The 26,968-nt window shown below is 40.2% G+C and overlaps 1 pseudogene; it reads right to left on the bottom strand.

The window, feature by feature from the left end:
- LOC104451780 overlaps window positions 1-23,807 on the bottom strand; it is a 29,511-nt pseudogene extending 5,704 nt beyond the window's left edge.
- Window positions 23,808-26,968: the final 3,161 nt, after the last annotated feature.

Below are 26,968 nucleotides of genomic sequence, written 5' to 3'. Positions count from 1 at the left end.
AAGAGAAAATTCTTTACTAAAACAACAGGAAAATGTTTTGAAAGAAAAGGTCAAAAGTTTAGACAAAAGTGTTTCTACCTTGAAAGAAAATGAAGACAATCTTTCAAAAGAAAATGCATTCTTGAAAAATGACATCTCAAATATTTCTAAAAGATTTTCTATAGGATCTGAGAAACTTAAGAAAATTCTTTCAGCACAAAGACCTTACTTCAATAAATCATGTTTAGGAATGACTGCTAAAACCATTCCTCTAATTGATTTTCCTAAAGTAAAAGAAAGAATTAAGCAAAGACCTACGAAATGCTTACAAAAATCATTTCCAAAAAGTGTTTGTAAAACCAAAAGAGGTCGTAGTGCTCTTAAATGTTCTAAGTGCAATAGTTCAGATCATTTTGAAAAAGAATGTTCTATGGTTTGGAAACCTGTTAAGAAGGTATGGGCAAAGACAATATATCATACTAACACCAATGGACCCAAGAAAATATGGATACCAAAGAAAGCTTGAGTTTCTTTTCTAAATGCAGGTCACTATCAAGAGAAAGATTAAATGGTACTGGATAGTGGATGCTCAAGGCATATGACAGGAGATTCAAATTGCTTCATAAAACTTGTTCAAGTTAATGGTGGAAAAGTTTCATTTGGAGGAAATATCAAAGGAAGAATTGTGGGATTCGGAACTGTAAAGATTGGAAGTCTCATGATCAGTAATGTTTCTTTAGTGGAAGGACTCAACTACAATTTGCTTAGTATCAGTCAGTTGTGCGACACCAGTTTCAAAGTCAACTTTCAAGAGGGAATATGTTCAGGAACCAGTAAAGATTCCTCTCAGTCTTTCACGAGTCGAAGACATGGAAATATCTACCTCTTGGATGTCAAACTAGATGAAGCCCAATGTCTAATCTCAATTCAAGAAGAAGCAAACTTATGGCACAGAAAACTTGGGCACATCAACATGAAGCAAATAGCCAAAATTTCAGCAAAGAAGTTTGTTTGTGGTCTACCCAATCTGTCATACCAAAAGACTGATCTATGTACACCATGCGTGTTGGAAAAACAGGTAAGAAACTTATTCAAACCAATAAATCAAGTTTCTACTAATCGTGTACTGCAGCTTTTGCATATAGATCTCTTTGGACCAACCAGAACTCAGAGCATTGGAGGTAAGAAATATTGCCTAGTAATTGTGGATGACTACTCACGATTCACTTGGGTATATTTCCTGTAAATAAGTCTGAAACCTTTTCTTACTTCAAAAAGTTTGCTAAAAAGGTTCAAAATGAAAAATGGTATGTTATTTCAAGTATACGAACTGACCATGGAGGCGAATTTGAAAATCAAGACTTTACAAGATTTTGTGATGAATCTGGTTTTTCAGCATGTGTTCTCTTCTCCATATACTCTAGAGCAAAATGGAGTCATGGAAAGAAAAAAAAGGTTGCTTCAGGAAATGGCTAGAACTCTTTTAATTGAAAGTAACATCTCTTCATGTTTTTGGGCTGAAGCAGTTTCTACAGCATGTTATATCATTAATAGAGTTTTTCTAAGACCTATTCTGGAGAAAACTCCCTACGAGTTATTCAAAGGTAAGAAGCCTATTGTTTCATATTTTCACGTGTTTGAATGTAAATTTTTTATTTTGAAAAATGCAAATGATTGAGTTGGGAAGTTTGAAGAAAAATCAGACGAAGGGATCTTTCTTGGATATTCGACCACAAGCAAAGCTTACAGAGTATACAACAAAAAGACTCAATCTATGAAGGAATCAATGAATGTCAAATTTCAAGACTCTATGCAAAGCGAATCGATTCAAACTCAACTTGAAGAATCTAAACCTACTCTAGACTCTACAAAGTCTAAATCTCCAGAAGCAGCTCAAACTTCAGATGACCAGCAATAAATGATAGTCGAAGATTCAAATGAAGAAAAAGATCAACAGTCTGACAAATCAACCAGTAACTGGAAGCATAAGTCCAGTCATCCCACAGATCTCATTATTGGCGATATTAATGAAGGAATTTGCACAAGATCCAAAAGGCGCGAAGAGTCTAGTGCTGTAGCTTTTATTTCTGAAATAGAACCCAAAAGTATAGAAGAAGCTCTAACTGATGAAAGTTGGATTGAAGCTATGCAAGAAGAACTCAGGCAATTCAATATCAATGATGTATGGGAATTATCTCCTAAACCGAAAGGTAAATCCATCATTGGAGCTAAATTGGTTTTCAGAAACAAGATGAACGAGAAAGGAAAGGTTGTAAGAAACAAAGCAAGACTCGTGGCCAAGGGATATATGCAAGAAGAAGGGATAGACTATGATGAGACTTACGCAGCAGTAGCAAGGTTAGAAGCAATTAGATTATTACTTGCTTTTGCTTGTCATAAAAATTTCAGGTTATTCCAAATGGATGTCAAAAGTGCTTTCCTAAATGGATTTATCCAAGAGGAAGTCTATGTGGAACAACCATCCGGTTTTGAAGACCCAAGGAAACCAGACTCTGTTTTCAGACTGAAAAAAGCTCTATATGGTCTAAAGCAAGCACCTCAAGCTTGGTACGATAGACTAAATCCAAAATGGCTTTGTCAAAGGTAAAGTAGATACTACATTGTTTATCAAAAGAGAAAGCAAAAGTTTTCTACTAGTTCAAATTTATGTTGATGATATTATTTTTTGGATCTTCTAATGAAAGTCTGTGCAATAAATTCTCTAAGTCTATGCAGGATGAATTTGAAATGAGCATGATGGGTGAACTAACCTTCTTTCTCGGACTCCAAGTAAAACAACTGAAGGAAGGAACCTTTATTCATCAAGAAAAGAATGCTAAAGATCTTGTCAAAAAGTTTGGACTGGAGAATTGCAAAAAGACTGATGTACCAATGTCAAATTCCTTGAAGTTGGACAAAGATGAAGGAAGAAAGAAAGTCGACCAGAAGCTATACAAGAGCATCATTGGTTCACTTCTTTACCTTACTGCTTCTAGACCTGATATTTTGTTTAGTGTTTACATTTGTGCCAGGTTTCAATCAAACCCTAGAGAATCTCATTTAAGTGCTGCAAAACGTATTATCAAATACATTGCCTCAACTTCAACTTTGGGTCTCTAGTATCCTAAAGAAGGAGACTTTACTCTTCTTGGATACTCAGACGCAGACCTAGCCGGATGCAGAGTTGATAGAAAGAGCACCTCGGGCACTTGTCAATTACTTGGAAGCAAGACAGTGTCTTGGTTTTCAAGGAAGCAAAGTACAGTAGCTCTTTCTATAGCAAAAACAGAATAGGTAGCTCTTGGAAGTTATTGTTCACAAATTTTGTGGATAAAACAATACTTAAGAGACTTTGGAATTGAATATTCATGCACTGAAATCAAATGTGACAACACCAGCGCAATCAATCTCACCAAGAATCTGATTCTTCACTCAAGAGCAAAACATATAGAGATTCGACATCACTTCATTAGAGATCATGTTCAACATGGAGAAGTTTCGATTTAGTTTATTGACTCAAAGAATCAACTGGCGGATATATTTACAAAGCCTTTGGAGAAAAATCAATTTGAAGCTATTCGTTCTAGACTCAATATCTTAAAGTCTGAGGAAGTTTAGACCCAGGACTAAAAGTCTAAAGACACTCAGACTTAGACGATCAAGATTTTTTGTAAGTTATTTTATTATCTCTCAAATCAAATCTTGAAAAGGTACGATCATCAACCCGTAATTGATTGTTGCTATTTTTAATTTCCATGATTATTGTAATCTTTCCTTTTTGAAAAAGAAATTTTTTAAAATGACAGTTATCTAATATTTGAAAAAGCAGTTATTTTTTAAAAAGGCATCTTTATATTTCCTTTTTACGACGTTCCGTATGCATCTCTTCGATTGTCTTATATACTGTCGGTTCTTCTTCGTTTTACTCACAAAAACCCTAAAAGAGCACCGATCTTCCATTTATGTCTTCTTCTCTTGTTTAATCTTCGAAAAGTTGTCATCTTTCTTGAGAAAACAAGCTTGGAATCCCTCCAAAACTGTGAAAAATGTCTTCCCAAAGAAAGTATTTGAGGATCGCGAACATGGGACCACAGCAGATGCGTGAGGGGCCTACGCACTTTGATCTCACCGAGGAAGAAGAATCTCCTAATCTGCAACAGAGCCCACAACATTCTCAGCAGCGTCTATCTCCTCCATCTAGACCTCAGGATGTTGCACATCGAGAAGAGGAAGAAATCGTCGAAGACGCAGAACTCGTAAGAACTCTTAAGCCTGGCTTTACTTATAAGCTTTACCGTGCTTTGAAGAGGGGTGGTACTCCTTTGAACTACATTGACGAATTTTTGAAAGAAAAAGGGTATTGAAATGAAACCTATTTTCTATGCACAATGGAACGATTGGGAATTGCCCCTGCTGGATCGGTGGAAGAGGCATTGGCAAATATCCCAACTGATCCACGTGTTGGAGGACTGAGTCAGCCAGATGGGAATGACGATGATAGGATGTACTATCAATTTAAACCGAGAATGGGTGTTGCAGCAAAAATCCGAAGCAAAAGGACAGACTTGTTTTGATCGGAGGAACACAAGCAACTGTACTCTAAGTTGCTGAAGCGTGGGGTGATAAACCCTAGAAGTGTGGATTTTGATTTTCTTGACTCTGTGAATGTCAATCTGCGGGAGAAATTCAGTCTTCTTCAACTCGAAAAACAGTTTTGTTCGAATCTCTGAAAGCCTATGCTGAACTTACTGCTTATTTCTATTCGAATCTTAGTTTCTTGGCTGCGAATAGATTCTCTTTTAATGTTCGAGATCAAGATTATGTGGTTGACATGAATACATTGGCTGATGTGGTTGGGGTTGAAAGAGGGAGATATCAACCTATCAGTGTGTCTATTGCTCGTGCAACGTTGGAACTTGTTAAAGATCGAAGAATGGAAGAAAAGATTTCCTATTCAAGGATGAATGCAACCAACATTCTGCTTCACAAGATTGTGATTAACTGCCTCAGACCAAAATCTACTTCAAAGACTGATGTTTCAAACTCGGAGGCAAAGCTGATATATGCCATCAATGCTGGGAAAAAATTCTCTCTTTCACACACTATTATGTTCCACATGTACAGGGCAGTGGTGAAGGACAAGGGTCAACTTCCTTATCCAGCTCTTGTGACCAAGTTATTCAGACACTTGAATATTCAGCCTCCCCAAATTCTTTGTGGTCGAGTGTGCGATCAAATGGTGGTGAGACTAAAAATGGTCTCTAAAATGCGTCTGAAGGAACTCAATAAGGAGTTGGAGAAGTTCAAGGAGAAAACCCCTGTTAAGACTCATCAAATCTCTTCGGCTGCAAAAAGGAAAGGGAAGGAGCCCATGGTTGCTCCATCCAAGAAAAGAAGAGCTCTCATCATTGAGGATGAAGAGGATGAGGATGATATCACCATTTCTGCAATGGCATTGAAGAACTTGAGTCGTTCTACACCAGAATCAACGGAGAGACAGGAAAAAGACATGGCTGAAACAGAACAGAGGACTGGAGAAAGTAAAGATTTTGAGAAAGAAGCAGAGGAGAGAGATGCAGAGGAGGAAAGAATTGAAGAAGAAGAAGAAGAAGAAGAAGAAGAAGAAGAAGAAGAAGAGAGAGAGAGTAGAAAAAGAACATGAAAACACTCTTCTCCACCTGAAGGCATGGAAACAGGGGAGATCCCGAGAAAAAGAGAAACATCCTCAATCCCCGCCACCACCGGTGAAGGAGTAAGTCGCTCTCCAGCAGATCCAGAGGACATCTATGCCTCACAATTTCCTGAGGAGGGACACGATGTTTCATTGCCCAATCTGCGTGACAATGTTGATTTGCCATCATCTGCTTATACACCATCTGATCGTGCAGAAGCAAGTACTCAGACTGATAATTCAGCAGACTTTCACAGAATTCTTGATGTTTTTTGGAGATGAAAGGTCAAATCTATGCTCTGGGATGCGAACTTCAGAATATGCAGAATGCAAGACAAGCTTCTTCAGTTTCTTTGAATGATCAACTCCAAGCCCTTGCTCTTCAAGTTCAGGCAAATGCTAAGGGTGAAGAAGTAGCGCAACTGAATGAGGACTTGAAAAAGCTAGAAGGCATTGTCCAGTCAATGGGAGATTTCCAGCTTGTTCGTGTTCCCAAGCCATCTTAATTTCATTCTCTTTTCATCTCTACCTTTTTAATGATGACAAAAAGGGGGAGAGATGTGCAGATTTGACTGTTTGGATTTAAAGCTTTTTTGATCGACTCGATGTTTGTGTTTGGCTATTTGGATTTGGACTGGATTTGGAATTGACTGTTTGAACATATGTTTATCTTAAGTATTATTGATATCTCATGGCCTTGTTCATTAGACTAACCTACTTTTTGTGGATGCAGATTCTAGTGTTATTACTAAGCCATTTATCTTTGTGAGATATCTATACTTGCTTGAGTAATGTTTTGCAGGTCAAAGTTATCCAAATCTGTAGGAAAGTTTTGTCACCATCAAAAATGGGGAGATTGTTGGAGAAAACTTCCTTGAGTGTTTTAAAGCTGACAAAACGTTTCCATCAGTCTAGTCTGAAGACTTGTAGACTCTTCCATCAAAATCTGAAGACCTCCGGACTGCCAAACTCAAGACTCAAAGTCTATCCTCATTAACAGTTTCTAGTCCGTCGAAGAAGACTTATCCAGAACTAGTTGTTTCGTCAAGGATTTGACTTTATCGACTGGAGAAGATCTCTTGGCTGGATATAGCATGTTGGAATCCTTTATTCTAATCAAGATTGATTTGGGAATCGTGGATCCGTTAATTGGCGAAGTATACTTGGAATGTTCTACTTATGAAAATCAAGATCTTGATTGTATGGGCGGCGAGATTGATGGGCTATCGTCATGTTCCTTAAATAGCTCAAAGATCTTCCTAATTGATTCTGTCCAACGGGTAGATTGGAAGAATTCCTTTGGTAAGTGCCAATGGGTATGATGGCATAAAGGAGTATATAAGGAAGACGTTCCAATTGTTCAAGTGTGTGCGCGATAGAAGAATTCCAAAGTCTGAAGCTCCTTGTTCTTAGTCAATTAAACTGTTGAGCGAAATCTTGTACACAAAAGAGAGTTTATATCATTGAGAGACCTTGAGGAAGTGTAGTAGAGTCTCTACACTGTGGAATCAAGGAAGAGCCTAACTATAACAACTCTTTTGTTCATAGTGAAATCCAGCTAGTGGGCTGTCAGTGCGGAAGAGTGGACGTAGGCTTGAATTAAGCCGAGCCACTATAATCTCTGTGTTCATATTCTCTTCTTTACACTCTTTTACTTTGATCGTAACTCGTTTTGTTTACAAGAGAGAATTTCCTTTTCATAATCTATTGTTGATTAGCACTGCACATATCTCGCAAAATTGTTTCTGCACCTATTCACCCCCTCTAGGTGCTCATACTAGCTTTCACACCACGAACAATGACTGCTTCCTTGTCCAGCATCTTCGTCCATGTCTCGCCATCTCCTCCGTTGTAACTTCAGTTTGTAGCAGCTCGGCCCAACGTTTGGCCCACCTCCAGCAGCTTTGGTCTTCTTCAGCTGCTAGCGAAGCAGCAGCATCAACCGAAGAAGCTCCTGCCAGCAGTGTCGTCCACACACCAACGAAGCCGAAGTCCAGCATCTCCATGAATTTTTCCGTGAGCTTTAGTCTTTGGCCCACAACCGCAGGCCCACGAATTCATCTTCAAGCCCAGCTGTGACCGTAAGTTTCAACCCAAGAATTCACCCTAGTAAAGTGTGGCATCCCAAAAATTCAAAGTCAAGTTATAAGGTGTGTTAAAGCCTCTAATTAGGTAATGAAATTACCTATGGTTTATGCTTTAGCCATTAGTCTCTTTTTAAGATTAGGTGATTTGTGCTTATGTTCATGAGATTTTAAATTTGATAGATTAATAATGATAATCTATGCTTGGCCATGCACCTTATGAATTAAATAAAATGTCACAAGACTTAAGCCATGTGGAATTTAAAATTTAAAATTTATAGAAGAAATTATGAAAAGGGGAAAATTTAAATTTTATTAGGATGGGCCTTAGGCCCATTGGCCTAAGCTTTATTGGGCCAAGCTAGTCGGCCCAATAGGAGCCCACGAAGGGGCTGTCGCCGGCCCATTGAGGCCCAAGAAGAAGGTGGTCGGGCCATGCATGGGTCTTGCCAAGTGGCAAGAAGAGCCTCTATGCATTGGTTCATTTAAGTGGCATGTGATGATTACTAATGATGAGGTTTAGGGGGGAATAAAAGGGAAGAAGAGAGAGAGAGGTGGCCGGTTAGCCATTCGCCCAAAGAGAGAGAGAGATTGTGCGAGAGAGAGAGGGAGAGAGTGGCCGAGAGAGGAGAAGCCGAGAGGAGGGAGTCGCTGTCGCTCGTCGTCTGTCCGCCGTGTGCCGCCGTGCTCGCCGCTGTGTGCCGTCGTCCGTCTGGTCTAGAGGCAAGTTGGGGTCCTCTAGCTGCTCTTGCATGTGTGTGTGTTACATGTACGTCGAATTTTGGGTGATTAGGAGAGGAAAAACCGAAGCTTGGATGACTTGTTCTTGAGCAAGGTTGCTGTTTTCGTTTGAATCCGCTCGAGTCAGAATGTTGTGTGAGCTTGCATGCATGTTTAAAGTCCGATTTTGGCTTTGATATATTCATGAAAGTTGTAGCTAACATCTTAAAATACAACATACTAAAATTTGGTGGAAAATGATGGAGATTTGAGGGGTTAAACTCTCATCCTACGGAGACCTCAGATCTGGAAAGATTTCATTGACCTTTTGATGGATTTGTGGTTGCATGTTGATTTGTGCTAAGAATATCTCTTAGATTTCTTCATGAAAGTTGTAGGGGACATATTAAATTAAAACATACTCAAATTTAAAGTGAAATGAACAAGTATAACCTAGTAAATCGACTAGATCTTGAAGACGGTAATTCTGGAGATGTATTACAGGACACCCGAGACTTCATGGACCTAAATGTCGACTGTACTCTGGATATATGACTTGGATCTCTTCACGAAACTTGTAGAGAACATCTTGATGTAGAACATATCCAAATTTCAGAGTAAAAGAAGAAGAATAGGTAGGTGAAAACGCAGTATTTCGGAGAAGCATGTACTGGACGATTCGGTGTTGGATCCAGAAGCTTCGTGAGACTGTAGAAATTTATCTAAAAAGAATCTGACTTGGAAGTCTTCATGAAAAATGTACTTTAATGTATTGAATATAACTTGGTAAAATTTCGTAATTTTTGGAGGTCTTATGGATATTTTAATCGAATTTCTTCGGAAACTGTGCATTCTGATTTCATCCGAAAATTATATGCTGTTTTGTGTGATTTATGGAATTATGTGTAATTTTATTTGGCCATGTATTTTACATGAAGTCATCATCCTATTGTCTTGTTTATCACTTGCCTTAATTTTATGATTTTTGAGATTATATAAATAATTAAATTTAATATTTTTGAAAATGGCACAAGCTGGAATTTAAATAAATAAAAAATAAAAAGGGGCATGATAAATGGATTATTTTAATTGGCATAAATTCCATGAATTTTATTTTATAAATAATTGCACCATGTAGTATGTGTGATGAGGTCTTGATGATGATGATGATGATGATGATGATGATGATGATGATGATGATGATGATGATATATGACATGGCATGATGATATGCATGATGATGATGATGATGATGATATATGATATGGCATGATGATGATGATGATGATGATATATGATATGGCATGATGATATGCATGATGATGATGATGATGATGATATATGATATGGCATGATGATATGCATGATGATGATGATGATGATGATGATGATATATGATAAGGCATGATGACATGTGTGATGTCATGATGTCATGATGACGACGATATGTGTATGATATGATGATGATGACATGTATGGTATGATGATGATGACATATGTGTAATATAATAATGTCATGATGACAACTATATGAGTATGACATGATGATACACATGTATGTGTTATGATTGTGATGATGATGCATGATAGTATGCGCATGGCTTCAAGGTAAGTAATGCCTAAAATGCATGTATGACTTGTATGATGCATTGAGTGGTTATTGGATTCATTTACCGCCGAGTGGTTGTACTCACCCTTTTGGGGACCAACATTTTAGATTAGCAAAGATGCCGCTCCCCGCCGTCATGCGGGTATTTTTTTACTGCGTCTACCATCCGATGTCGAGGTTGAGTGCGAGGAGTTTAGCTGTCCTTCTGTGCCTGGATTGATGTATATATGAGTGCGTTGTTTTGTCATGTACGGCATAGGCCTAGCTAGGGGCCCGATTATCCAGGAGTTTGTCTTTGTCCACATTCGTCGCGACGGGGTGATGAGAGGGATGTTGCCACCACCACCCTGATGCACCGGATTGGGTGTGAGGTTCGTGCGTGACGAGTAGGAGCTGGATCTTTTTGGGATAGTTAGTTGACACTGATGATGGGAGTTGTGCACGTGAGATGTAGAGGGTCGAGGGTTCTTTTTGGGGTTTTAGGCCGGACGTGGCTGAGTCCTGGTTTTTCCTTTTGATGTATTGACCCAAAGAAGTCCCATCTTGAAAATATATGTAAATAAAGTGTCATGGCTTGTCTATAAAATCATGATGATTAGTGGTGTGTATTTGTATCATGGTTGGTAGGGGGAGAGATGGTGATGATTTAATTTGCTTCCGCTAATGAGTCACGCTGGGACCGTTTAAAAAAAAATGTGTCTATGAATTACGACGCTTCTTCTTCTAAGAAGAAAGGTAATAAGGTGTAACATTGGCGCTTGTGGCGACCTACGAAGGGTTCGGGGTGCCACATAAAGTCCATCAAGCTCAGCCCATTCGAAGCCCGTGAAGCCAAGCCTAGTTCAGCAGCCCAAGCCCGCGAAGTTAGCTCGCTTCGGGCCTGGTCCAATTCAAAAGGAAATCTTAGGTTGGGCTGAGATTTGTTGGGCCCGTTTAGGCCCAGTCCGAGTGTCTGCCGACGCCGCCGAAAATTCAGAATTTGGCCGCCGTCGCACCGTCGTCGAGGTGAATCGGTTTCCGCAATTAACCGGTGAGTTTATACTCTAAACTCTTCTTAGTAGGCTAATGGCGTTTAAGGGGTGTTTAGATTTATTTAATTAGGAATTAGGTGGTTAGTTAGATTAAATTAGAAATTTAATTATTTAATTAAGCATGTTAGACGGTTAGCATGGTTTAGACAAGGCCTAGATAAATTGCATTATTTTTCTAGAAGGGTTTGGGAATTTTCCGAGTCTGTATTGATATTTAATTTAATAATTTTGGCCTAGGTTAGTATTTTTAGAAATCAAATTGAATTAATTAATTAAATTTCGAATTTAATTATTTATTAATTATTTTTCCAAAAATTAGGCTGGGATAGTCGGTGACCGGAATTTTGTGCTACTTTCAATGGTGTGGTTAATTTCTACAATTGAGTGCTAATTATGCAAATTGAATGCTAATTTGATTTTTGGTATTTAATTCAAAAAATTTGTGAATTTCCAGTATTTGTTCAGAAAATCCTAGGTGTTGGATTTTGACATCGAAAATGGCTTTAAGTACTATATAAAATAGTGGGATTTTAAAAAGAAAGAATGTCAATTTTTCTGGGTCAAGTTGATCGTGTACCCATACACGAATATTTTCAAGCGTATTTCTAATACGAAGAAAAATGCTAGGTTCACCATTTTAATTAAAGTATTTGAGTGCAATGCACGGTACCCTAGGCCATATTTGAGTGATTGTGTGATGGTTAAGAGAAATCGTCCGGGGCTGTTAAGCTGGATGTTATCCTTATTTGGGATACCCCCTGAAAAACGGGAAGCCGGTCGCAGTAGATTCTGGACCCTATGCTCTTTCGAGAAAGCCATTTGATAAAAAGACGTGCCGTGTTCAATGGGGTGAGACGATGCTTGGCAATGCTAGAAGACCGTCAAACAGAGAGTAGGCCGTGCTATATGCCGAGATCAAAACTAGGAATGCATGTTTAATTGAGTTGAATATTTGGCCCTATAATCAGGATTCCTGTGCTTACTTGAGAATTTCAATATGACGTTCTAGTTAATTAAGCTTGGTTGTTGTTCATGCTTTCATGTTGTCTGAGTTATAAATTGTACTGACTTGCAAGGTGGATCTGAGGCCATGGTAAGGCTCTGTGATTGTATGGTTGCATGATTAGGGTGCTTCTAGGTGTATTTCCCTCCTAATCGGGGTTTAGAGCATGGACTTATTGAGACATTGTCTCACTGGTTATTATATAACCATTTTCAGGGTTGTCGAGTGGAGGACTTAGAGCTGAGAGGAGGTGAACGGAATCGTAGGTTAGTTAGGATCGCTTCTTTTTGGAAGACTAGTCTTTTGTAGTCTTTTGACCTTAGCCTTTTGTACATGACTCAGTATATATATAAAAGCATGTTTGTTTGTGAATATGTTGTCCTGCTTTTCTATCTCGAGATAATTACTGTTAGGGGATTTATTTTCACTTACGCATGCACAATAAAATGAAAGGGTCAGCGACTCGTCTTGGGAAGTCGCAAAATTTTATCGATTAGAGAGGGATGGGCATGTGCTCAAGGTTCGGGGCGTGACAGGACCAGGTGGCAACGGGAACAAGTTGGAGCGACGCCGGTGGCTTGTAGGCGAACGGGCAGCTTGGTCGACGGAACAGCAGGGATGGCACATAGACGGCTAGCGAGCCGGACGACATCACTGGCCTTTTGGACACACGGGCTCGGGACTACTGGCGATTGGCTACTAGGGTGACGGCAGGCTCGAACAGTGGTGTAGTGGCTGGCGGACGAAGCAGTAAGGATGGAGGGGCCGGTGGTTGTCTTGCTGCTTTGGAAATGAATGTTTCAGCTGGAGGAAATGAAGAAGAAACTGAGGAATAAGAAGAAGAAGCTACTACTAGGGAAGGAGGGGACAAAGGGCTTCCAAAGTCCACCCAAAATATCTCAAAACACTTGAGTATTAGCCCCCAAAGTCTTTAGCCCCTATCCAGCAGCCATTTCCCTTCTCAAACTTCTCCAACAAGCCAAGGTGATGGCCAAATGTTGCAGCCCCCTAGCCTACAAATTTCAAGTATTTCCCTCACCAATTCAATTCAATTTAACTCCAAATAACCTCCAATTGATGGTCAAGTTGCTGAGGAGGAAGCCCAAACGAATTTCCACCTTTTCCATCACCAAACAATCCAACTTGAATGCCAAATTCACACCAAGGTGGCCCTCCGAATTTCTTGAATCAATTTTGCTGAATTTTGATTTTTCGCCAAACATTCCAAGCTTGTCGAAATTTCTTCAAAGGATGAGTCGACATCTTAAAAATAAATCGTGACATGCCAGAACTTTCGATTCCTGAAACCGGATTCGATTTCGTGGTTAATTTCAAACGTACGTGATTTTAGCGTGACCTAACTTATCGGGTAGCTTTTAGGAATTTTTAACGTGTTTGACCCGTGATCGATTATTTTCGATTCACATCGTGCATCTCCGACTCATAAGTAACTCTCGGTTGTTGTAAAAATCTCAAAATTTCAATTACGGGCATAGGGTACAAAATCGGCAGAAAAATCGATTTAGTGCTGTTCGACATAAATTTTGCAATCAGGTGGAATCACCCACAATTTAATTACATGCCTCTGTCGAATTGACATATTTCCAGTCTCTAATTGATTTTAATGATGCCGTATTAACTCTTGCAGATTAGTACGGTTGAGCAGTTGGTTTCTGATCGAATTTTCAAGTTAGTCACGTTTATATTCCTTAACAGCTTCACCTGATATATTAGTTATCTCGTGAGTGATCAGCTCAGAGAAAAAGACTATAAGTGTGTCGATGAAAATCTCAATTCACATTATCGAGACATGGTTGAAATCAGGATGTCACAGATATAGTTGCTTTATTCGAGTAGTTAAATTCTATAAGTTGACACATAAATTATTTTTATTGCTACTTGAATAAAAAATAATAAAATTTTAATAAGGATAGCTTATTGAGATATACTTTATCAATTAAACAGAACAAGAACCCCGTCACCTCAAGCTTACAATCGAAACACTATGTATCTTAAACTGGCATTACATCTTTAAAATAACGAAAATTAAGGTAATACTTTATTGAAAAAATAACATACTTACATTTTATTTAGTTTAATTTTCTGCTTTTCAAATGCACTTATTTTAAGTATATCTATTGTGATGCAACAAATCCACTTACTTTGGATCAATAATTAAGATGATTTATAAATTGAATTCTTTTTAGTTAATTTAGACTGCTGTATTTTTTAGTTGAAGGAGTTAATATTTATCTTAAACTTGCAGTATACCTTCATATAAAAATTTAAGATAATACCTTATTCAAAACATAAAGTATTTATATTCATTTAATCTAATTTTCTGCTTTTAAGATGCACTCATTCTATCTTTCGTGATGCAAGACATATACTTATTTTGGAGCAATAACTAGTATGACTTAATTGGAAATATTCAGTTGATTCAGTTTGTTGTAGTGAAACTTTTAATTAGTTAATCAAAAGAAACATACTTACAGATATCGAAATGTCTATTCAATACAACTTAGTTTTTTGAAATCTCATCTTTGTCTGGAGAAATACAAAATTCACATCGTTTTAGCTGCTGAAACTGAACGCTACCTCGTTGCGTGCTCTGCTGCGAGCTGCGCGAACGAGGATTCCTTGTCTAGCAATCTTTTCAGAGAGTCATATTCAGCAACAAGGCCTGGACACAGATTCAAAGTGAGAGAGATATTGATGAAGCATGAGCCAAACATGCAAGGCCGAGATGAGATCGTGTCATGAAATACTAACCATGGTCTAGAAGAAAAATGATGTCGCTGTCGAGAACAGAAGTGATCCGATGTGCAATGGTATTAACCGTACAGTCGGCGAAGTGATGCCTCAAAGTTTGCTGAATCACATTATTGGTGGCTGTATCGATGGAAGCAGTGGCTTCATCTAGTACCAAAATCTTGCTTTTCTTGAGCAGGACACGACCGAGACACACGAGCTGCCTCTGTCCTATGCTCCAGTTCTCTCCATTCTCTGCAACTGTAGGTCAAGCGTCTCATGAGCGAGCTAAAAACAAGTACAATTCTGGAATATGGCAGAAAAGAAATTTCAATTTTAATTTTCTACAATTTGAATTCTGAATTGCTGCAGAATTTCTGCCGGTAATAGAAGCACAAACAAGTACAGTTGAAGAAAAGGTCCTGAAAGAACCTTGCGAATCCAGTTTCCCTTCTTTCTTCCTCACTTCCTCCCCGAGTTGGCACTTATCCAATGCCTAGAATTTCAGGATGGATTAGCTTTTGCTGACTATGGTTTATGTTGCATGAGCTACAAAAGAACTTCTATTCACAGAAATTTTGTAATCAAACTGGGGAAGAAAATGAACCGACCTCCCAAATCTGATCTTCAGTGTATTCCTCAAGAGGGTCAAGGTTGCTTTGCACGGTACCCTCAAACATGGTTGGATCCAGAAAAAATCAAAGCCTTCGCCAGCCCAAATGAAGTCATTCCAGTGCTTGAACCAACAGCCGGCTGAAGCCTTTTCTTGAAATCAGGTAGCGTGCCAACTAAACTGTCTCGAGAATAAAGTTGAGGAATATCCTCCAGGTCCAATGCTTTCTTATTCCCTAAAGCAATTAGAGGACTCGGCCACGAGAAGGTTATAATGTTAAACAAACCCGCTTTTGAGTAAGGGCTCGCAGTTTCACCTCCTCGGCACTTATTCAGTTCTGCACCAACTGTAACTGGATCACCATTTAAAGGGGGTTCTTTGAGGAGATTGTCATCGATCTCAATTTTACCGAAGAACCCCACATAACAACAGAATAAACTGGTGACAACAGTAACTATATCAGAAATAATATACCAAGTTTGCACTGGAGCATGCTTGGCAGACAGAACAATGTCTATGACTAGGATATAACACGAGATAGATAAGTAGAAACCCCACCAAACTCTCAATAGAAGAGGGAAACTTGTCCAAAATTGGAGCTTTGGCCATATAAATAAACATCCGAGCTCCCCAAGCAATAGTTTTCAGCGCTAAATCCAACAGACACACCAATTTCTCTTCCAACCAATCATTTCTATACCAGTAAAAGTAATTTGTCACACACAAGACCAGACTAAATACGGACAAGCCTCTTGCACGCCCATAAAATCAAGAGCCCAAGCAACAAAATCAAGTGCAAAGAACCAGGAGAACCCCCTAAAAACGTGGTCTTGAGCAGAAAACCGCCACCTGAAGACATCAGAGTGGAGAAGTTCGAGAAAAAGATTTCTAGAACCTGCTTTGGTGAATCGAAAAGCTCCATTCTCGGTAAGCTCCTTGGGATTTCTGTCAAGTGGGTGGGAGCTATACGCCTCCCATGGATGAGAGAAAGGAGGTTTCTTGAGTTGACCGTTGACTATATGATCGGTGGGAATAAGTGGTGAATTGGGAGTTCAGGGTCCTGCTAAATTGCCCATAAGACAGTTTCCTTCTCTTAACCGTCCATAGGGAAAGGTGCCTTGTGATTGTACAAGAGTTTTCCTATAAGTATAGGCAAGCTGATCAACGTTCTATGAGTTAGATAAAGCATTCGCAAGGAAAATGTTGGGCCGATAATTAGAAGTCCAATATCTTTAGTTGGGGAGATATTCAAGAGAGAGTCAAAATCTGAACCAATCAACAAACATATCCAATTATTAATAAAAAAAATACATACATATTCAATTGGACTAATCTTTACTTCAACACTAAAGCCAATGACTTATGGATCAACTAATACACATTAGCGGCTTCAAACCACACAAACTATTCAATGCGAGATTTCTCTAATACATTTAATTTGTAGTGAAAGTGCAATTAAGTAGTATATTTTGAAAAAAAAAGGCAATTGAGTTCCTCTTTTAACTCCGGCAAAATTGATGGACAGAAAAAAGATGACCCGGAATTTATTATAATTTGGAGACACATGGCGCCCACGAGGCATTGCATTAAAAAATAGCTCAAAAATTTAAAAAAATAGGAAGCTGAAAACTGAAAAAAGAAAAAAGAAAATAAGAAAAAAAAGAAAATGGGAAGAGAAAGGGACACGAAGAACAGGGGGAACAAATCTTGCTTGCGTCCGTCTCCAGTAACTTTCTCTAACCTGTTATTTGTTGATTCTTCCATTACTGGATAGATATGTGATATATGTAGGAGAAGATGCGCTCGATTTTCTGATACTGGCCATTGCTTGGTTCGTGATTTATCGAATTCGACGAAGCTCAAGCGACCCTGGTCCCAAGCTCGACGAAGCTTGAGCAGCCGTGGCCACTAGCTCAACGAAGCTCCAGCTGCCGTGGCCGCGAGCATGGTGGTGGCGGTGGCGACCCGATCTGGTGATGGTGGTGGGGGAGTTTGGCGATGGCGGCCGCGTCTTATGGTGCTAGCTGTGGTGGTAGGATGAGTTCGGTGGCAGTCAACTGTGAAGTTGGCTGTGGGGGCCGAATCTGATTGTGGTGAAGGTGGTGCTTGATTCCATGGTGGTTGTCTTCAAGCGCGGCGGTAATCGGCAGGCGGTAGGTGGGATGTTTTTCGAGTCTAGCAACAGGTGTTTCGAGGCGCTGCGTTGGGCGGCGGCCATGGGCAGCTTCAGTGACCAGCTGCACTACTGTTGATCAATGAGCGATCTCCAATCGATGATGGCGGCCCAATAATGATAACGGTGAATGCGGAGCAGTTTAAGGGAGTGAGTTTGTTTTTTTTTTTTTTTTTTAACAAACAACTGCTTCTCTGTCAGAATAAAACAATTTTTAGAATCTTAACCTTGAGCTTTTTACTAACATTATATTCTTGCAAAACTATAGTGGGTGATCATGGAAGGGTTGGTAGTTATGGGGAGTTTGGGGGACCTAATGGACATATGTGTTCTGTAGGATTGAATTACATGAATCTGGATAAGGCCGATTGAAGGCAATTTGGGTGGAAGTGAGGGATGACGACGTTATGCGCTGCATATGCCATATGATGTTCAAAGTAGAATGATGCAAACGGAATGCGCAAAGCATGTTAATTCCTATAGATGAGAATTTTCCAGCATTTGGATGATAAGTATTGCAACAATATGTTTCGTTTTCTGAAGAAAGAGTTATCAACTTTGTGGTCCATGTTTAATTGCATCAGATTATGTTTAAGCCAATATGGAGCTACTGGCAATGACGTGGCTGGACGAATTACTCTGACACCTCCTCTCATCTTTAGAAGTAGCAGTTCTTGATCAACTTGAAGTAGGTGGTTCATCAATTTCCAAAACCGTACTTAGACCTCGTTGCATACTCTGCTACAAGCTGCGTGAACGATGAGGATTTGTTGTCCAGCAATCTTCTTGGAGAATCACATTCAGCAACAAGGCCTGGACATGATTTGAGAGAGAGAGAGAGAGAGAGAGAGAGAGTGGTGAAAAAAAAAAAAGAAAAGAGAATGATGAAGCATAAGCTGAATGAGAAGGCTGAGATGAGATCGTGTTGAAAACTACATACCGTGATCTAGAAGAAGAACCATGTTGCTATCAAGAACTGAGGTGATCCGATGTGCAAAGGTCATAACAGTACAGTCCGAGAAGTGATGCCTCAGCGTTTGCTGAATCAGATTATCAGTGGCTGTGTCAACGGACGCAGTAGCTTCGTCAAGTACCGAGATCTTGCTTTTCTTGAGCAGCACACGACCGAGGCACACAAGCTGCCTCTGTCCCATGCTCCAGTTCTCACCATTCTCAGTAACTGCAGGTCAAAGATAATAGAGCAAGAGATGAGACAAATTCCGTCCTAGAATGTGTTAAAACACTTCTTGGATGGTCAAGTGAAAGGGTACAGAAGATAACCTGCTGCATCCAGTTTCCCTTCTTTCTTCCTGACTTCATCCCCCAGTTGGCACTCATCCAATGCCTACAATTGCAGGATGGATCAGCTGATTATAGTTCCACATTATATAAGCTAGAGAAGGAACTTCAATCGTGAAAAGAAATGAATGCACCTCCCAAATCTGCTCATCAGAGTACTCCTCAAGAGGGTCTAGATTGCTTCGCACGGTACCCTCAAACATGGTTGGATCTTGAGGGATGATGCTTAATCTCGACCTCAGATCGTGCAGCCCAATTGAGGAGATATTAATGCCATCTATCAGGATTTGACCTGCACAAGGTTCTACTATGCGGAAAAGTGCTTGCATGAGAGTCGATTTGCCACTGCCCGTTCTCCCCACGATGCCTGTTTTCATCCCTCCAGGAAAAGTGCACGTGATGCCTCGCAGAACAAGCGGCAAGTGTGGAGCATACTGGACCTGGCATTCCGCCCAAATTGTCAGAAAGGTCAATTATGTCCTAATGACTGGACAAAACATGCTGACACATTGTTTCGGCATAACATAAAGTTTTCCTAGCACCTGCAGATCGGAAATGGCGATCTCTCCACATGTTGGCCATGAAGGACAGGGGCAATCATCCTCTATTGTAAGAGGGGCTCACTTGAGATGCCAGCGTATTGAATTATCCTTTCAACCGATATAATTATGTTCTCCATATTACACAAACTAAAAATAACTATTTCTTGTATCGTGTTCAAATTAAGTACGTACGTCACAGCTAAGCCCGCGATTGCTTCAGAGAGAAGAACAGGAGGTTAGATGACTAACATATTCATCGATACAGAGAGGGCACCATTTAGAAGATCTCAGGCAGGACGTTGTTACCTGGGTCGATGAATCCCTCAGGAATAGAGGTCAAGAAGATCAAAGAGATTCCAAATGTGACCGTGGATAGCATATCCAAGCGAAAGCGAAGCCATTCCATTGCCCCATCAACATGGAACATGTACCGAGAATATGCATCGGAAAGCTCCATAATTGTGTCCCGAAATCTTGATTCTTGATCAAAGCCACGAATAGTGGTCGATCCTGAAATTGTTTCAGCAAAGTGCTGGATCACTGGAGCTTCGCTCACACTCATCAACCGTGCCAGTTCTCTAGCAGATGGCATGTAATATTGCTGATACCAGACACAGGTTGCAATCACAGGGATGAAAATTATAAGAACTTGCCATGCAACCTGAGTTATCAAAATGATAATTCCCAGTAGCCGGATCATTGAGAAGGCAAATTCTGCGACTATAAATGGAATGTCCAAATCCACAGCACTCTGGTCTTTTGAGACCTGAAAGGAAGCATCGCGTCACAATGCAATCCATGACTCGTACAGGAAAGAAATTGTAGTTGTAATAAACAAGACATGAATCGACAAAAGCACAATCTGTCTTCACTATGTGTTCAGAGATAAATCTCTTTGAACTATTCGAGTGATGTTCCATATTAGGATTCACCCTACTTAGGATTCGTCCACTTGGAGTGGCATCAAAGAATGACATGGGGGCCCGAAATATTGCGAGATGCAACTTATTAAAGAGTATCGTAGCTGTCTTGTAGCCAGCAGTTGCCAAAAGTGAAGACCTGAAAAGAATACATAAGGCGCTTCCAACAGCCAAAGCCACGTAAACAAGTATCAGTGTTGATCCCGGGACAGCAGGTTCCACGTCCTCCGACACTGGGGTCGCCCATGCCATCCAGTAATTGCTTCCCATCTGAAGGAGCATGAATAGAAACTGGGCCAGTAATATGAAAGGCACGAGAGCTCCTCCATATGCCGCCGTCAGGTACTTCCAGTGCACCAGAAAACCGACTCTACCTCTCTCCTCTCTTCTTCTTGAACAAGCTGCCCTTTTACCCTTACTTCACCATCTTGAACATTTCTGTTTTCTTCCTTCTCCACAGTATTTTCCGTTCGACTTTCTTCATTGTTGATACCAGATGCTTCAGAATCTGGCCCAGCTTGGTGGGAACCAAGCCTGGCTAAAGCTTCCTCATGTGCACCAACTAGCTCTGTGAAATCTGCTCCGAGGTGAAGAATCTCGCTGTATGTTCCAGATTCTGTGATCTTTCCATCTCTCATGACCTAGCAAACATACGTATTACCACTTAACGAGTGACTCCAAGGAAAACCAATTCATAGGTCAGTAATTACTCACCACGATTAGATCAGCTGTCTGTAGAAACTCTACTTGATGAGTAACGTAGATCACTGTTTTCAAACTTAAAAGTCCTAGCAAACATTCCTATCACATTAAAGACTCAGTTAGTAATCTTCATGAGAGGAAGAATGAAATCGAGAAAATAACTCAAATCCAAGACTTGCACAGAAAATGTTAGCATCTAAAATTATTTATTTCAAACTTGTTTTTCCATCAAGAAGCCTGCGCTTCATAATTGGCAATGTAAAGAAAATAAGGGGCGGTAAGTGCATAATCAGAAACGTAGGAAAAAGCAATTAACCTTAAACAGATGAGATCCTGTATGCGCATCGACAGCACTAAAAGGGTCATCAAGTAGATAAATGTCTGCATCTCGATAAATTGCACGGGCAATCTGCACTCTTTGCTTCTGTCCACCACTCAGATTTATCCCTCTCTCGCCTATAATTGTTTGATCGCCAAATGGGAGAATCTCCAATTCCTTCATCAGACAGCAGGCTTCGAGGATACTTTCATATCTCTCACGGTTCATCTCCTTGCCGAATAAAATGTTGTCCACAATCTTGCCACTCTGTATCCACGGAGACTGAGCAACATAAGCCTTACTGCCACATAATTTGAGGGCTCCCGATATCTTCGACAATTCTCCCAGGAGGCAAGAAAGTAAGCTCGATTTTCCTGAACCCACAGTACCGCAGACTGCAACTTTCATGCCATTGATGACCTTCAAGTTTATGTCCTTTAATGTGGGTTCAGAGGAAGACAAGTCCCACGTGAAATTCCCCTCAATGATCTCGACTGCCGTATCAGTTGTGCCCTGAGGAAGCTTTTCAATGACGTCATTCTGGAGATCCTCAAGGCGCAGGAATGATGCTACTCTGTCAAGTGAGACCTTAGTCTGAGCTATCACGGATAATACAACTGGTAATTCATAGATGGGATCTTGGAGGACGCTGAATGTTGCGATCGCAGATAAGATCTTCCCTGACGATAGTGGGATCCCCAATAACATGCATGTACCAAATGTAGTCACGGAAACAAATGTCGGGGCACCCCAGAAGACAAAAGAGGTCATTGCTTCAGTGTAAAAAAAAAATTTCAACCACCCCGTCTCAATATTCCTCAGTTCATTAATCTTGGACAAAAACGTCATCTCCCATGCCTGAAGCTTTAAAATCTTCATGTTTCGCAAGATCTCGGAAGTTGCCTTCATCCTTTTGTCCTTTGATTCCATAAACTTTTCATCAATTTTCTCCTGGAGCTTGCTCAAAGGAATATTAGCTAACATAACAAGCACAGAGGCCACAAAAGCTGCAATAGCCGCAAGCCCAAGATTTTTATACAGAATCGCTAAGGCTAACCCAACTTGTACAAGTACTAGCCAAGGATCGTGCATGCACCAGCAAGAATCACCAATTCTCTCGGCATCTACAGACATGATATTAATGATTTCCCCACTAGTATGCCCCTGTTTAGACTGGCATGAAAGGTTTAATCCCTTGTCATATATTAGTGCAACCAGCAATGAGCGAGTCCTAATCCCAACAAGATCTAGCCTAAATATCATCTGCCGAAAGGAAAGGCACTCGACAAGCTGTGCAACCAAAAACGCTGAAACAAGAAGGTAGCCTTTACTTTCAAATTTGCGTTGCCCGTTTAGGAATTGAACAAAAGTTTCCATAAGGTATGGACCAACCTAAGAAGCTAGGGTTATAAGAAGCTCAAACACAGCAGTGGAAATTACTTCTTTCCATTCGGACATGATCAAAGCCTTCACCAGCCTAAACGCTGTCACTCCATTACTGGAACCAGCATCTGGCTTGAGCTTTTCCTTGAAACCTAGCGTTGCCCCTGCTATCCTATCCCGTGGAGCAAGTTGAGGGACATCCTCTAGGTCCAGTGTTTTCTCATTCCCGACAGCCATTAAAGGACTCAGCCACGAGAAACTAATTATACTCAGTAATCCCGCTTTAGAATACGGGGTCACAGTTTCACCTCCTGGACTTCTGCTTAATTTGGCATTGCTTGTAACCGAGTTACCATTTAAAAGCGCTTCGAGCAGACAATCATCAATCTCAATCTTACCAAAGAACCCCACATAACAGCAGAAGAAACCGGTGACAACAGAGACAACGTCAGAAATGGAATACAGGGTTCGCACCGGAACACACTTTCCATACAGAACAACGTCAATGACGAGGCAATAACATGCAATGGACAAGTAGGAACCCCACCAGACTCTCAACGAAAGAGGGAGCTTTGATACTCCAAAATATGAGCTTTGGCCGTACAAACGAACACCTAGAGCTCCCCAAGCGAGAGACTTCAGTGCTAAATCCAAAAGAGAAACCAGTTTCTCTTCCGACCAATCATTTGCATACCAATAAAAGTAGTTCGCCGCACACAAAACCATATTAAACACAGATAAGCCTAAACAGCAAAACAGAGTGGGCTTATAGTACCAAATTCTGCTTCTTCTGCGGCTTTGTTCGGAGCCTACACCATTTCGTTGTGCCCATATTTTCTTGCCCGCCCATGAAACCAGGATTCCAAGTAACAAAACCAAATGAAGAGAACCAGAGAAGCCACGTAAAAACGTGGTGTTGAGCAGAAAATCGCCCCCTGAATACATCAGAGTGGAGGAGTGCGAGAGGAAGTTTTGAAGCACCTGCTTTGATGAATCGAAAGGATCCATTTTTTTTCGGGGGAATCACTGGATGTCTACGTTCTGTGTTTTCATGCGCCTTCTTCCATGAAGGAGAGAAGGGAGGCTATATAATACGGGAGTACGGGAGCGGCGAAGAACGGACATAGTGGCAAAGGTCAGCTAAAAATGCCCATGAACAGGGTTAAAACATAATTGAAAAATTTCAGAATATTTCGACATGTAACAATAGAAGTACACTGCCATATGATATGGCAATCTAACGTAATATTTATCAATTAATATATACACAATAAAAAAAAAATATACATCCAGAACCAACAGAATTATAAGATATCTTTAACAAATTAAATTATTTGAGCAATTTTGACCCGAGATTCATCATTCCCATTCGCCGAAGGTCTAATTGAGTCCAAGGCCCAAAAACTTTATGGTGTACCTTTCCTTTGCTCTCTTGCATTCGAAGGGTCATTGTAACATACATTGGCAGACAATTGTCATACATATATAAAATGATTGGTTTTTATTTAAAATAGGAAAGCAAAAAGCAACTTTTTACATTTACGTAAAAGTTTTTAAAAAAATTATTCAAATTTCAACTAATTAAGTAGAAACTATGTATGAATTAACGTGTTGATATTTATGCTTTATCAACAAGCCACTTTAGTTGATTGAGAACCATATATCTAGTTTATACTCACTTTTCTTGTTAAGTTAATGCAAGAGAACTAAAGAAATAAATGACATTAGAGATTTATGTAGTTAAGAAGAGGGTCGGCAATAAATAATTCAATACAATTGAAAAATCAGAATTATAATCTTGGATATGTTCGAATATTTCACCCACCTAAATTTAAGTTTAAATCCAAAATATTTACAAATAACTAATTTAATTAGGTGTAAACTTACCAAACAAAATCTCCGGTTTTCAAGCTTAAAGAAAAAGCTTTACGTACGGCGGATAAACAAGGACTCCTGAACGATGTTTTTCGTTTCTCGTACAGCGGCTCTAACGTTTTCACCGCGCAGCTCTTCGATTAAGGAAAACAACGTATGCTGCCACCGCAGGCCATATATATAATATATGTATGTGGGTCCCTCTCCTCAAACCCTTATTGACCGATCACTACTCAAAAAAGAAGCGACGTCCGCTTCTTTATTTCCTCTTAGCCAAAGACTTATTTCCTACCCCATAAATAAATAATTTTTCATAAATACATGAGCCCCTTATTTTGCCATGTAGTGACCGAGAGTTCTTCCCTTTCAGTTTAATCTAATCGGGTTCCGTAAACCAAGCCAAATTCAAGATGTAATTTAACAATTGACCTTGACTCGACTTTTAAAATCGGGTCACAATGCTCATCATCTATATTATTCTCCCAATATCCTAATGGACACTCACTCTTTACACACGCCAATTGAAGGACTGAGTTTAGTCAGCAATTCGAATCAACATAACCAGAAAGGGGTGATCGTTTTGGATGGTGTTCAATCTAAAAGACCTGCCATCGTCGGAGCTGGAGTCGGTTGGCGAGGACATCAAGAGAACTCCTAAAAGGCAAGTGATACTCATTCTTGAGAATATATCGACAGCTGGGTACGGTGCGAAAATGAATAAAATACTAACCTCAAAAGTATCAGTTGTGTTGCCAGAGCCATCCTAATTGGAAAAAGATATTACATACAAACAAACAGTAAAATAAGTACAGCCATTAAAGTGAATATGCACGCTCTCAGTAAATTAAAAGAAGACACAACAAGCGAACAACATATGACTTTTGCCCAATACTCATGCAAAGACGCAAGATGTGGCGCTTGTGAGGCTTAAAGTTGTCGAAAATAATTCGACTTTTGATCTGGTTGTCATTTGCATCTTCGAGATGCAACTCATTACTCTCCCATTAGATGGGACGCTTCGACCTTAGTGATGGATCTTGCGCTTTGGCTCGATTGTACCTTTCTTTGGCCATTAGCATGAAACCTCGGAAGGCCATGGTCGGGTTGGGTTCCCTTAATGCGATTCCCACGGTAGTCCCATTAGGCAACAATATGGCGAATCTATATATCCTGTCGATATCACCATCATTCATCGCCTGATCTGCAGGCCTCTTCCTGATGCTCCCGCAAGTCAAGCTTAGCTCCATCCTTAGCCAGCCCGAAACCTGTCATGCAAAGAAGAGCGGTAACAAAGATCACACGGGTTGAAAAAGCACGAGTAAAAGAAAGCAGAGGAAACCATCACCCCCTCAACACATTTGACTGTAGAGGTTCAAAACTGCATGCACGATTTCGAAAAAGATCATATTTTTCGGGATTTTCCCCTGCTAACATTCTTTCCCGTCTTTTCGTTATCCACAAACCAAACGAACACACGTCACCGGATATTGTAAACACGAGAACATTACGCGCTGATAAAACGATCGTTCAAGTAGGGCTCGAACACGAGTTGGCAGCAGAAGCAAGTGAAAAGCCAACCCCTTTCTGGCGTTACTTTAACCAGAACACCATCCAAAATGATCACGACGCATCGCGCAAGGGCGGGATTGAACATGCGTGACGTCCTTGGTTTTGTCGACACATCGCGCAAGGACCGAGTTCAATCGAAGACAACCTAGGCTTTCCAATTAACACCACCACTTATGTATCTTACAAAAGACCTGCACCCATCCAAGTCACTAGTGCAATTTGAATCAACATAGCCAGCGGTCTTATTGCTATTGCTATTCATTCGATACACTACAAAGTTGTCCTTTTTAGATATCTAAGAATCCACTTCACAAGTCACCAATTTTAGGAACTACGGCCTTACTTATAGTCTCAATTTCTATACCTCCGAGGTCTCGAAATTTTCACTCGAAGCTCCAACTCACTACCGATGTGTTGCCATTCGTGCACTCGCGTGTTGAAAAGTGGTCAAAAATGGGGTTTTGCCTTGGGCAAGGGTTAACGTGGGGCGCAAGCCTCAGCAGACGGAGACAGCCACCATTTTTGGTTGGCCATTGAAGGAGAGGCGGACAAGAATATAAAATAAAAAAGACAGAGAGGAGCAAAGTTTCGGCCTTCATTGCCTGGAAAGTACTGAGGTGAGCTCCTTTTTTTTCAAATCAACGTCGGAATAAACAAAAGGAACGTCGGCACGTGGTTTCATAGATCAGCATTCCCTAAACATTTTGTCCATAACAATTCCAAGA

The sequence above is a fragment of the Eucalyptus grandis genome, chromosome 6 (assembly GCF_016545825.1).
Source record: "Eucalyptus grandis isolate ANBG69807.140 chromosome 6, ASM1654582v1, whole genome shotgun sequence".
Taxonomy (NCBI): Eukaryota; Viridiplantae; Streptophyta; class Magnoliopsida; order Myrtales; family Myrtaceae; genus Eucalyptus; species Eucalyptus grandis.
Note: the sequence above shows the minus strand (reverse complement) of the source record. Positions and strands in the feature narration are given on the sequence as shown.